The sequence below is a fragment of the Manis javanica genome, chromosome 12 (assembly GCF_040802235.1).
Source record: "Manis javanica isolate MJ-LG chromosome 12, MJ_LKY, whole genome shotgun sequence".
Taxonomy (NCBI): Eukaryota; Metazoa; Chordata; class Mammalia; order Pholidota; family Manidae; genus Manis; species Manis javanica.
Genome location: NC_133167.1, coordinates 75,431,997 through 75,447,103, shown reverse-complemented (window position 1 = coordinate 75,447,103; position 15,107 = coordinate 75,431,997). Strand labels below are relative to the sequence as shown.

Here is a 15,107-nt window from a genome sequence, read left to right as displayed (position 1 = left end):
GTAAAAGAAGTGACTGATCAATACACATATGCTAATACATAACAATCAGTTGTAACAGCTCAGACTATTCAACAAACAAATCTCAGAGGGATTTAAACATTGAATGTAGAAATGTTTATTAGAAATGAATATATGAAAATAAATTTCTTAGAGTCAGAAGTTAGATGGATTTATATATTTATAGATGATAAAATAAAGGAAAAATAATTAAAATCTTGGGTTAGATAAGAGTCCATGCTCAAAGTTAAAAGACTATTAGAGTAGATAAAATTAGTTGCATAGTATACAATAGACAAAAGATTAATATCCTGAATATATGCTAACTATTAAAATAAACACAAAATCACATTTGAATATAGGTTCTTCTAAATAGAAGAAACATAAATGGCAAATAAGCTTACAAAGATCTTCACTGCCAATAAGGCATAAATTAAATTAATACTAAAAGTCAATAATAAAATAATTATTTTCCTCAGGGATTAAATATTTTTAAATGCTGACAAATATCTTATTACGATATTGTGGGGAAAGATACCTCATACACTGTTCATGGGTTACAAATCAATACAGTCATATTTGATCCTGGCTCTTGAAATTAAAAATGTTCATAATTTTTGAGCCAGCATTCAGCTTCTTTGTGTCTTTCCTAAAAAAATAAGTTAGGGAGTGAATAGCCTAACAAGTAGAAAAAAATTGGGAAAAGAGCATAAATGCTATGGTTAGGGAAACTGATGAATATACTATGATCCATCCACAGTATGAAATAGTGCAAAGCAGTTATAAATGCTTAGCTAAATTCTTATTTTATAATATGATGTGAAACATGAAAAATGTAGATTTGATACATGAAATTGGTCCCTTTTATGTTTTCAAGGTAACACTTTCAATTTAATAAAATGAAAAAGATGTAAGGGAAGAAGGAAAGGGATTGAGGGAGCGAGCACGGGAGATGTAGAGGAAAGAGATGGAGGACAGAGAAAAAGACAGAGGGGGGATATTGATGAGCAAACTGAGGCTCAAAAAGCATAATCGAATTTCCCAAAATTACACTGAGATGAAAGAACTGAAATTCAAAACACAACTTCACATTCATATGCAGTATCTTTCTACCATATACCAATGATTCAATTGAAAGGAATAAGAATGGACATAGCCTACATCAACAGAAGCTTGGAAAGGGTGTGATATATCCAGTTGGATATAGGGTTAGTCCTTGCTTTGGATCCCAGCTGTGCCTCTCACTGTGTGTTCTTCTATGTGTCAGTCTTAGAAGTTTTCTGCATTTTGCCTTAACCTAGACCAGTTTGGTCATGCTCAGTACTTTGTCTGTTGCCTTATTTGTCTGTTGTTTGTTTATATTCAATCATTTTTCCCATTGTGTCAGAAAAAAAACACCGCCAAAAAGTTTCAACCCTCCCCACCCCTGCCAACTCTCTTAAGAAGTGATAATGAAATTCAGTCTACGTTGTGCTGTACCTACAAGCATTAATGCAGTAAATACTTATTAGCAAGGAGTCATATGGTATATATGACTTAATTCTGCAAGCCAAGTAACTCATTCTCTGTCATTTTAGGTGATCTGAAAACATAAAATTGAAAAGTTCATCTGAGCCAGACATGCCAATATTCTAGAGCAGTATTGCCTATTAGAAATGTAATACAAGTAGCATATATAATTTTAATATTTCTAGTAGCATTGAAAAAGTAAAATGTGAAGTCAAATTAATCTTAATTATATATTTTATTAACACCAATATTTAAAATACTATTTCAACATGTAAATGAATTATTAATGAAGTATTTCACATTCTTCTTTTGTCATACTATGTCCTTGAAGCCCAGTGTGTATTTTCCACTTACAGCACATCTTGATTTGAATTGGCCACTTCAAGTGCACAGTACTCACAGGTGGCTAATGGCTACTGTATTGGACAGCGTTATTCTAGACACTCCGTTATGTTACTCAAATAATTTGCCTTGGGCAACTAGAATGCTCTTGCAAAAAATCTAAATAGAATTCCACTTAGGGATCAAGTCACAGACACCATATTAAGAATATAACTACAAAGGACTCATTTAATCCAAAGGTGAGAGGACTCACCTTTTATTTTAAATATAATTTAAATTTTAATTATGGAGGCATCACTATTCCACCTACCACACTCACCTTTTATTAAAAAATATTTTAATCAGTCTTCATATTTTTAACATATAATGCCAGTGATGCAATCCCATTTTAACATTCATAATGCTGATTAACAAGTCACTAGCTTCACCAGTCTAAACACTAGCTTCACCAGTCTAAACACATTCCTAACATTTTTTATGCTGATTAGCAAAATAGCTAACAAAACATTGGAGATAAAAAGAGATTTTGGGTAAATCCTAGTCTAACATCCATGAAGTGTGGATTCTGATTGAAGCAACAGCCTCTTCCTAGTGCATAGCTTAAATAATAGCCATGTTTCACACTATCTAACCTGAAATGCTTCAAAGTAAATTTGGACATCTTTGCACTGTGTCTGTTTCCTCATGTGTAAAATAATTATATTAATATGCAACTCAGAATATTAAAGTGAATTAGAAGCACTAAATACGAAGCAATCTGTAAACTGCAAAGTACCATTCAGATGTTATTGCTGTTATAAAACATGAACTTCACCTCACATCTCGCTTTTCTTGAATCAAAATGAGAAAGTATTTCTCCTTATTCTCCAAAAATACAGCTATATTTTTGTCTTCCCAAACCATTTCTTTCTAAGGCTGTACTGCACCTTTCATTTCATTTTTTCCCATTTAAATATTGCAATAGTCCCTTCAACAAATATAAGGGAACAACATCAATCTTATCTTAGTGCAAATGTTAATCCAAGTTTATGACCTTATTTAGTACCATTGAACATCATATTTTCTCATACTGAGTGAAACTATAGCCTCTACCAAAGAGATTATGTAGATTTTGGTTAAAGGGCAAGTTTTCTTCTCTTTCAGTGACTTACCCCTCTCTCAAAACTGCAAGGCAAACAAAACACAAAATAACTCATCTGAAGTCCTTCTGCCTTTCACCTTCCCATCTTATTTTTATTTAAAATGAAAAACTGGATATGCTGAATTTTATGAATGTGACCTTTAGGTTATCCTTATACATTTCTTTTTAAATTTTATAGATTCCCTACTGATGCTGCTTGAGCACATCTAGAATTTATATTACATAAAGAATTTAGGAAAAAATTATTCCAACTGGAGTTAACAACAGTCCTATTAGATAAATTGCTATATATATTAATTTTTTCCTCTCACCTTGGGGACCTCAAGCCCAGCAAGGTATAGTAAGTTGTTCAACATTTCTGACCATGGTAGTAACATGGTAGTATTTAGAATAATATTTAAACCTTTAACTATGATGTTTGCCTTTTGAAAAAAAAGAGAAATCTTTTTACCACTGTTACAGATCTAAAACACACACATACTTACACACATATACACATGAACATAGAATTCTAGTTTTTCCTGATATAGATATATCCATGTTTCTAACTTCAGGATTAGAAGTTACTTTGGGTTATTGGAAACACACATGGGCAGGTATTGATTAATTTATGCAGGAAAAAGATTCTTTTTTTCCCCACAACTATAGCAATTGAAAGAGTGTCTTCTACATATGAGATAAACCTCATTTATTTATTTGCTTCTAATTTTAAGTCAAAATAGGACTTTAAGGTTGGTATAGTTTTGATAATCTTGTTACTCAAGAAATGTGTCTAAATTTGAACTGAATTTTTCCTCACATACTACCATATTTATTTATACTCTGTGTGATTGTAACTAGAACATTATTATACAGTAAAAGTACTACTGTCAGACTCAAAGATGCAAAATACACAAGTTAAAACATTGAAAAATGTCATCAACTGCAAATGAAGCAAATTGTTTAAGTTTGCATCAACAAAATTCCTTTTGCCATTTGTAACATACTCAAGGGTCTGGAGAATTAGGGCGTGGAGAAAATTATTCTTTGTGTGGAGGGCATCACTATTCCACCTACCACACTTTTATACAAAGGTAGAATTGCTTTGAGCACTTTAATCATGTTAAGATCATTTCAAGTTGTTTCTTTCAGTTGGGAAGGGTTGGGGAAAACATTCATTAAATTAAGATATAAATGCAGTGCCTAAAATAACAGTTTTATACTCAGAATTAGAGGCCTCAAATGAAAAATAAGAAAAAAACCAAACAGGATGTTATATTTATAATCCCCATTAAAAATAGAATTGATTTGATACAATCAAATCATTTATGTGGAGGAGAAATTCCAGGCACTCACCCTGAAATCAGAGGAAAAAGGAAAAGAAGTGAAAAATTTGATAGAGAAGATGGATAGATTTAGAAATCAAAGAAGAGCTATCTCATTACATATTTTTCTATAGAAATAAACTACTCAACAGGGACAAAACATTAACATTAGTATAACAGTGAAAAGCTTTCTAAAGATGAACATTGAATAAATAATTTATAAAAGTATAAAGAAATTTAATTAAATTGAATACATGCTCATGCAGGGAGTTAGTCTGCTAACAATTTTGAATTTATAGCTATATGTATACTTATGTATATATATATATATAAAACATACTTCTATCTATAATTAAAAAATAGGGAGAGTTAGAGCTTCTGACTGCCAAAGCTGGAAAAATGTGGGCCACAAAATAACGTTAGTGTTGTAACCCCAAGAATAATATATAAGAATATAAAAAAGAATAAAATAAATATCTTGATTCCACACTGATATAAATAAATGTTTAAATAGATAAATATAAGAAGGAGAAGGGACAACTCTTCCTTACTGAAGATTACAACTAATCCACGTAAAGGGAGCCAGAGCGCTATGGAAGGAATTGTATCCTGGTAAAATTCACATATTCACGTCCTAACCCCCAATATGACTGTGCTTGGAGGTAGGACTTGGAGGGGTAATTAAGGTGAATTGAGACCTTAAAGGTGGGTCCTATTCTGATCGGGCTGATATTCTTATTGGAAGACAGAGATTCACCAGACATGCCTCTCTTTCCATGCCCACCCAGAGAAAAGAGCATGAAAGGGCACTGAGAAGGTGGTCATCTGCAAGCCAGGAAAAGACCAAAACCAAATCCTGCTGGCACCTTGATTTTGGATTTCTACCATCCAGAACTGTTAGAAAATAAATTAATATTGTTTAAGTCACCCAGTCCATGGTATTTTGTTTTGGCAGCACAAGCAAACATAGAGGGAAAACAGAGAGGCACCGTTAACACCACCGCAGCAGTCCTCGTGTAGTCAAGATCACTGCCGGATGCTCAAAGGAGTGAGCCAGAAGCTGGAGGAATAGGATCTTGGCACAGCCTAAAACTGTCTCCACGATTAAAGTGCTCAAAGCAATTCTTACCTTTGTATACAAGTGTGGTAGGTGGAATAATGATGCCCTCCACACACAATATAATTTTGTCTGTCCATGTCCTAATTCTCCAGACCTGTGAGTATGTTACTTGATGTGGTAAAAGGAATTTTGCTGATGTAAAGTCAAACAACGTGCCTTACTTGCAATTGTTGACATTTTTCAATGTTTTAAGTTTTGTATTTTGTATATTTGAGTCTGACAGTAGTTTCCTCGTGTGCCTTCTTTATGAGGTAAGAATGCTTAACATGAGCTCTACCCTCTTAACAATTTTGAAGTGCTGAATATCACATTGTAACTATAGGTGCTGTGCTGTACAGCAGATCTCCAGTCTTATTCATCTAGCAAAATTGAAACTTTATTCCCATTGAACAGCTCTTCATTTCTCCCAATTCTCTTGCAACCACTATTGTAGTCTCTGTTTCTGTGACTGGCTATGTTAGATCTGTCGTATAAGTGGAGTCATGCAGTTGGTTTTCCTTCTGTGACTGGCTAATTTCACTTAGCACTGTGTCCTGAACCTGGAGTGACATTTCATTCCAGCAGCAGCTAATTCCAGTTTGCAGTGTTCCCAGCCCCTGCACCAGCTTCATTATGCCCAAGGACATCAGCACCAATCTTGGTGCCTTCTCCTCAGATGTCTGGTTCTAGCTCCAGGGGCCTGACCTCTGAGTTTCTGAGGCACTACAGGAGCTGAACAGCACCCCTTCCTCGGAGATCTTAGTCTCAGCTCTATGCTGCCCTTTGTCCAAGCGTCTATGTTATAAAATTGCAAACTCTCCCTTTCGTACCCAGACTTCAGGGTGTACTTTCTTCTTTCACTGACTACATCAGTGACACCACTGTGTTTCCCTTTTTCCTTTTCTGTTTTCCACTAATACCCAGTAAACAATTCTTTATATTAAATTCTCTCATTGTTAAAACGACAGACATGTTTTCTGTATCCTGACTGGGCTTTGATTGTTACATATTCTATTTCTATGATGACAGTACTAAGATGGATTATAGTAATCCAGACTTGAAAAAATGTGGATGCCATTAGTTCTGGGCATGATGTAACCTTATTTTTGTTTCTTTTACTTTTGCTGGAACATTGTCAGCTCCAGATCATTAATCGATTTTGAGGACACACAAGGGAAATTTATCTGAAATACCAAAGGAAATGTTTTCATAAAGCTTCAGTGTAATTGTTAGCAATATTTTATTGCTCTTTTTCACAGTCTTCCCATCCAGCATATTTGGAAACACAGTAACTTTTATAATTTTTGGTATGCTAAATTTCTAGCTTTTAAGCTTCTTATTTTTCAACTTAACAGGAGAAACTATCTTTACCAAGAGAATTTCCAAAAAAGAAGGCCCCATAATTTTATTACTAAAAGTTTACTTAGTGGTACTTTATGTCCACCACTTCACTCTGAAAAAAGTCCTTAAGTTGTCAAACTGAGATGAGGCGCATGGCAAATGGTCATAAAGGAGTACCTTCCCATTATTCAGCGAGTCTGTAGCTAAAGCTAATGCAGAACTGGGCAGGATAGTGTTTTTGCTTCAGTTTATTATACTATTTTTATCAAGTGATGACACATTTTTTAGAGTCTGAGTAATTTAGTCAGGATTTTTAAAATTCAGAGCACTTAATGAGCCTAAATATTATCACTTTATTTTAAAGAATCTGGCCAGCAGATGGAAGTCATTGTGTCCTAAATGTGAAAGACTATGACATGGTACTTTTATCCTGTGTAAACAAAACAAATGCACATAAAATGCTCCTTAAGTTCATGTCACTGTCCATGCAGGTTTTACAGTATTTGAACCTATCTTGATGACATGCCAAGTTTTCTACTTTTTTTAAATAAAAGTTTAATGAAATGGGTTGCACTAGCTCTGTGTCTGGGGAGGTCTCTTCTAGTGCAATAGGCAAAATCTCAATGCAGATGGGGAAAGGGCTCTTGATCGGGAAAAGAATTCTTGATCAGATCAAACAAGTCCCAGCAAGAAAGGAATTCATTAAAGCAAGAGTAGGAGCAAAGGTCAGCAGCTATGCAGGCAGTAGAGAGCAAGGAAGAACAGAGGGAGAAAAGGAAAAGTCCACTAAACTCCTGATTGGCAGAGGGCAAAATCCCTTGCCAACTCCTAAAACCAAGGTCACCTGGCATCCAGTGTCAGTTTGATTTGCATGGCAAAGAAATTATATCCCAACCACCTCAGAATTTGGGGGAGCCACAGAACCCTGGATGGAGTAAGATTATGTTCTGAGAACTTCCGCTTACCTACTGGCCTGAAATAAAACAGGAGAGAGAAAAAAAATTGTGTTAAGGACTAGGAAGCTGAATGAAATAGCAAAGTGACAAAAGACATTTACCACTAGAGGTGGAGGTTGGAGAGTTCTTGTCTTTATCATGGAAAAGAGTTCAGAGACAAGTACAGCTGGCTTATTAACAAGAAAAGTTTATTTGATACAAGACAGTACACTCCGAAGGGGAGTGCGGAGGGGGGGTGACCTCAGGGAGGAGGCTCACTTAAGGGTTTAGAGTTAGGAGTTTTAATAGGGCTTTTAGGGTAGGGGGTCAGCATAAAGGCATGTGTTTTATACATCAGATTCATAATTCCTTTGAATTTTTGTCTTAAGAATAGGGTTATTTAAGTGACTATCTGTTAGGGATCTCAGTATTCTTTACCCAGGTAGATTTATTTACACCCTGGACTTCTATCTCACGTCCTGGTTACAAGGTTACTTAATTGATTAAGTGGCTAGAAGAGGAAGAAGAGCATATAGATTAAGTTAAGGAATAAGATGGGCTGTTTTCACAGGCTAAGTGCGTTTTACAATAGCATAACCGTTTGTCCCATTTTCCCTGCAGATATATCTCACTACTTTTTATCTAATATAAAGAATAAATGAGGTAAATTTAAATAAAATAAAAATTATTTATGATTTCCCTTAATGGTTTTACTATATTTTAGACACAACTATGAAGTCTGCAACCTCAAATAGTCTGAAAGATATATGTAAACTCATCAAATGTAAGAGTTTTACATTTATATGTAATTTTAGATTCATGGATATACTAATATTGCCCTAACACCATAATATGTACCAATGTTTTTCATTTTATTTTCCTTAAATATAATATTTCCCCCTATTATGTCATTTTTGCAATTGATATTACTTAATCATTAAGTGTTTTTTGAATACATTCTGGGTCAAAACTATGATAAAAAGTTGAAAATAATTCCATTTTGTAGGTGCAAAAGAGCTCACTAAAAAAAATCATTCAGAAAATAATCTGCAATTTCTTCTTCAGCCAATAGCTTCTAAAATACATTGATTTCACAAAAGGTGAGCATTTTCCCTGTTTCTTAGTACTGTGTTTGGTCCTGTCCTACAATTGAATACAACATCTTGTTTAGAAAGAATGACATGTGATCTGAATAAAAGACCAAAAATCTCCCCCAAAAAACCCATTTAGCCAAGACATGACTCAAGGTGCCAGGCTTTTCTTGCTAGCTTGCTTCACGCCTCCCTAGGAAAGTAAACAATTATTGTTAGAAAAAGTGAACATAACATTTTTGCAGGGAAAATTCGACTCAGTTGTGTAACAGTTCTTGAAGCCTCATCAAAGTAAACGCAGGAAGCCAAAGACCTTGTAGCTTTGTCTAGTTTGTCTTAAAAATAGGGTTCTATTACTCCTAATAGAACCTCAATAGTTCTATTTCTTCTACAAAGCTACTTTATATCTTTCACTCTATACAAAAATCCCATAAACAAGTAAAACATCTTATTCACCAAATAGTTTCCAGAGAATAGTCACTGAAATAAAAATTCACAGGGCTGCCAATTTTTGTTTTTTAAAAATTGAAGGGTAATATGTTTAATCGTCAAGTAAGTTTAGGAAAGGATGAATTACATGAAGTCATTCAGCTATATTTTAAATCCTAGAGTGGGGAAACCATATCTGTATCTATTTCTGTACCCTTCATCACTGACCTTTCATCAAAAGTGCCTTAGAATAGGCATCTCTCAAATTCTTAAGATGTTCCATATTGCTAATGCAAATTTTTTATTTTTGTGCATTTTAAATCGACACAATTTTCACTAGGACAGAAAAACCCATGAAGCACATTTCCTTGGAGATTTTAGTTAACATTAAATAACATGAAAGTACTGAACTGTGTCTTGACAGTCTCTCCTACTGTAAAATGTAATGACATTATATAAGAAGTATTGAAAAGATTTTAAGGTAAGTATTGAGCAGAGCAGTGCATTCTTTAAAAAAGTAGTTACATGAGAAAAGACTGATTAACAACAAATACTGATTTTGGAGTTTGTAGATGTGAATATTATATTATTTCCTCTTTGTGTTTGAAATCAAATGAGAGTTATTCAGACAGATGGAATTTGGCTTGGGTCTGTGGCCACCCTCTGGGCCCTAATACCTCCCTCACATTTGTCCTTGAGAAATTCCATCCAAAAGTAAATCATCGAGCAGATTTGCTAGAACACCGTGAAGGGAATTGCCTCGGACCTCCTAGACCCGTTAGTCCAAACAGAGAATGACAGACCTTGGGATCTGCCTAATGAAGAAACACTTGGGTTCTCTCTAGCTGTAACTGCTGGTAAAAGATGGGTGGGGCAGATGGCGCTGAACCAGGCAAAACTCACTTTCTATCTTCAGCCTCAGTCAGACAAGAAAATATTTAAACCTCTGAAGGAGAATAGGTAGGGTGATGGGAAAGAGCAGAAGATACTTTCCTATAACATTTTGAAAATTTCTGTATTTTTTCAAATATTTCTAAATATCTAAATTTTTAGTGTCATGTAAACAAACAGATATGCACCTGTAATTTTGGAAATTAATGAATGTAACATGATCTTTTCATGGAAGAAATTGAATAGGGAGGCATTTTGACTAAGGCTATTTAACAAATGCAGTGAGGGACCCTCAAATACTTAAAATCTGTGACTTAGAAGCTGAAGTTATGTTTCACATTGGTTTACAAATGTTTTACTATAGTTAAACTAATGAATAACACATGAAACATTTGCACAGCAAGTTGTTTATAGAAAGTAACTATCATGACCTCAAATTCATAGATGTAGCTAAAGTCATAACTACAGAAATATGACAATATAAAGCACATAAATATCTATGGATGATAAATGCATTTTAGCCAATTCATAAATAAGCATTTCTTATGTATTATGTAAGAATTATTATTTTTCTATTTTTGAAAACATTGCTAGCTTTTCTTTAGAAAGTTCAAATTTTGATTGGACAGCTGAAATTGATCCCTTTTGTATTTAAGGAAAAGGACTATTATAAAATGAGAATGTGCTTTGATTGTAATAAATGACTATAGTTTTGAGTTTTTATATTTTATGTCAATGACTGTACTGTTTCATATCTGGAAAAATCTGTAACTGTGATTTCATGTAAAGAATATAAACTAATATCTTCCATTAATTTTCCTGCAGCACCATGTATTTATTTATTGTAATTGCTATAAAATGAATTTGCCCGATAAAGAAAGACTTGGGTCCTGATATATTTAGATACTTTGGGCCTGATACCAGCTCTGCCATCTCTTTAGGCAAGATTGTGTAGAAGTAAAATGTGTGACTTTGGAGTCAGGCAGTCCCAGTAGACTCCAGATGACTGTCCTCTTAATGAATTTAAATTGTTTTATTACAACAGGCAGATTTTGAAACTGGTGGGGCAATTTTTAAATATTTATTTTTTGTTCTTTAACAACATATATCAACAACACATTTATAACAACACATATATTAAAGCTAGAAATTTTCAAAAATACTTTTAGCAAAAGATAGCCTTGTCAAATCTAGAAAATTATTTCATTAAAGTCTTTACAGAGAAATAAGATGGATATAGTATATGCTCTGAAATTTCTCATCTTCAAATAAGTTCCTGCTGAAGGGGCTGTGACTGACTGATCAGAAACCTCCTCTGGACTTGGTTAATGGTCGCCGGAGAATTGTGTCATATTGTATGAAAATGGATGGAGGGTGGAAGGTGGGGGCAATATTGGTAGGCTGGCAGTGTAAAAAACTTTATCGCTGGTTGCGAGTGCAGGTGATTTTTGCTCTTCTTCCATCCCTCTATGCATTTTAAAATGTTCTTAATAATAAACATAACTGTAAATCACAAAAATATTTTAAAATTTAAAAAATGATTATTTAGCTATTGACTTAAAAAATATGTTCTGAAATGTCCTGCCTTTGCTTATATTTTATGACTAATGGAATATCCTGGTGAAATTCCTGGCTGAGGGCAGAGATATTGCCTTCACTGTGACACCAACACGAATGCCATACATAGTGGGTGTACTCATAGTGTGGACTCTATATGCCCTAGCTTAAAACCACTGATACACATATGCAGTGAAATTTTCATGTGTCCATAACTCTGAAATGTTTGAGTTTAGTCTGCCCTAATATATATAATATATATATATATATATATATTATATATATTAGCCTATTTTAAAGACCTTTAAGAGAGTTACAAAGTACTTTGAGAAATTAAAGGTACTTTGAGGAATTAATTTCTCCAATTATTTTAAAGTGGAAGTTAGGTGATAAATATATATGACTGTGTTCATAGAATACCATTGGATGACAAAGAAAAGTGGTATGAGCAATATATAATATCTAAATTTGAAAAAATCCCCCTCAGCCCATTAAATAGCAACTAATAAAATTTGTTTTCAACAACAAACTAACTCCTCCCAACCATTTTTTATTCTAGAGAAAATAATAATAGTAGCAAACAGTAATTGTAGATAATATTCTTGGATGCTAACTATGTAAAGACTGGATGCTAATTAATTCTGCTATGTGTATTCATTCATTTAATTCTTACAACAAGCATATGAAGTAGGTGCTCTCAAGTTCCCTTTCTACAGATGAAGAAACTGAGGCATAAGGGTTAAATAACTTGTCCAAAGTCATACAGCTAGGAATTGGTGAGGCAGAATTTAAATCCAGACAGTTGGGCTCCAGTTTCTATATTATTAATCTTTATATTACAATGACATGTAACAAGAAGTGAAACATCAACATTTTTAGCCTTTCTCTTTTAAAGTTATTCTAAGCAACACAGCAGCTTGGGTTTGAATGTGTGATCATCTAAGATATCTAATTAAATTTCCCCTTTTTTTCAAAATTCACTTGAAATCTACTCTTTGCTTTTGCACTATAGTCCTGTCTTTTGAGGCATTTTATTAAATAAGAGTATGACACATTAAGCCATATTTCCTGCCAATTTAAAATTTCTGGAAAAAAGAATTCTCCTTAACACTTGTTTGAGAGATCTATTGTCAGTAGCTTAAGTTATAAATGTTATGTGGGAACATGTACTTGTACTTTTAATATATTTTTAATTAATCATTAAAGTGATCTTTATATTCTAGCAAGATTTTGTATCTATACATGAAACAAGTTTACACAATTAAAACTAGGAAAGTCTTGGTCTCCAAATTTGTTACTCAATGCTATAAATCTTAGAACTAATTAATTGCAGACTCATTCCTATATATTTATATTCATGTTCTCCTATTATTACTTTTAACCACTAATATCATAAAATTAAATAAATTCCAAACAATCAATAAATAAAAGCAGTTACCTTTTATGATAAAGGCAAAGCTAATAAAACCTTGTTCCATGAAGCTTAAAATTATTACTGTTTAGTTTAATTAGCTACAGATTAATATAATGGTCACAAAGAAATAATTAAGAGAAAGCTCAGAAGAGAAAAGAAATGAGTGAGGTAATATGTAGCTACTTCTAGTGAATGTATGTATCCAGGAAGAGGGAGATTTAATTCTAGGTGCTAAAATGGAATTTTCTTTAAAGTCCATTCATTCTTCTTACTAATGTACCAACCTCATCAAAAAATGACATGGACATTTAAAAAATAGGTAGATATTTCTGTACCTCACTTCTCAAATTTTGAGTTTAGTTTGCGATGGAGGTCCAGGAATCTTTATTTTATGAAAACTTCCCAGTCAGATTTGAGAATCTCTGCATAATACTAATGATAGAAGTCAACCTGAAAAATTTGTGTGAAACAGGGATCAGGATTCACTTTGTGCCTATGGAAATCACATCAAGCCTGCATGGTTTAAAGGAATGTTGAAGCTTTCTCATTGCTTCTCATCTGTCACACAGTGACTCACTGTATATGTCATTCTGGCTTCTGCTGCAATTATTCCAGTGCTCGAAACAGAAGGTCAAAAGGTCCCACATTTTTACAGCCATTTCTGTTGTCAGTAAAAATTAAGAATTCTCAACTTCAACCTAATTTCAGCATCAAATTCCCATCTCCATAATAAACTATGTCTGTTAAAGTATCTCCTTTTCCTAAGTCCTTGGTGTTGTCAAGATCTCTCTACATGGAGCTGTTTGATGAATGGCATGGTAGGAACTTTGAACTGTATGAACTATATATGAGATAGGCAAAGGGAAGGGATTTGAGATTTTAGAGTTTTGAGTTTTATCTTGTCAAATCTTTTTATAGCAGCTGAGGAACAGACATTTAGATAATGTTCTTATGACTTCTCATGATAAAAAGTGTGACTTCCAGCTTCATAGAACTAACTTGTCATGAATAATAGCACTTGACCATCTGTTCACCTCATACTCAAAGCTCTATTACATTGAAAGTGCACTTCGCTCTCTACAAAACAACTGGGCTTCTTTCTAAGGTACTTCACATATATTACTTAAGTTTTCCACATAGGATTTCTGTAAGTAAGAGACATGTCTTATTCCTTTATAACAAGAAATCATTATTATAGGAAAAAAGGAGAAAATGCAAACAAGATTGTAGCACAAGCTTGAAGCAGTCTACATCATTTGCAGGGAAGTATTCTGGTGATTGGTGTTTAATTTTATTTCTCTTTATTTTTTTAATAGTACAACCTTTTTATTAATCTTGGTTTCTTCTTGCAACAACATAACAAATGTTAGAACAAAGTTCATGTAATTTAAATACCCTTGTCCTGGTGATTTTCATTTCAGACAGCATGGAGTTATTCATTTTTCCTTTTGAAATTGCAAAACAATAATGATGTTTTGATTTAAAAAAACTGAAGTTGATTATTTTGCATAAATATCACTAGGAATATTTCTAGCATTCAGATATCAAAACCATTTTGTGACATAATGTTTGATTTCATGATAGGCTTTCTAAATTTCTGAAAGAATTGAACAAAATTTTTCTGTGTCTAGAAGACAGTAAGATACCCATTGGGTACACTTTGTGTCATGCTTGGTTATCACTTATGACATTTATTATTTAAGGCTTGTAATAAAAATTTTATGTGAACACCTTAAGAAATTCTATGTTTTGGTATTAATTATATAATGCTGCATAATATCCTGCTGTTGAATTGCCATTCATCTTCATCCACATCATCAAAGAAAAATGAATGGAATAAACTTAAATGCATAACACTAATGAAAGAAGTCAACTTGAAAAAGTTACATACTGTATGGTTCCAACTATGTGACATTCTAGAAAAGGCAAAACTGTGGGGATGGTGAAAACATCAGTTTAGCTGCAGTGGGGAGAAGATAAAGATGAATAGACAGGAGCACAGAGAAAATACCTTATATGATGCTGTAATTGTGCATATATAACACTATACATTTATC

At 33.4% G+C, this 15,107-nt stretch overlaps 1 long non-coding RNA gene across 1 annotated transcript in view; it reads right to left on the bottom strand.

The window, feature by feature from the left end:
- The window catches only part of LOC140845118 (uncharacterized), a 222,047-nt gene that overhangs the window by 15,775 nt on the left and 191,165 nt on the right, over positions 1-15,107 (bottom strand). The window lies entirely within an intron of this gene.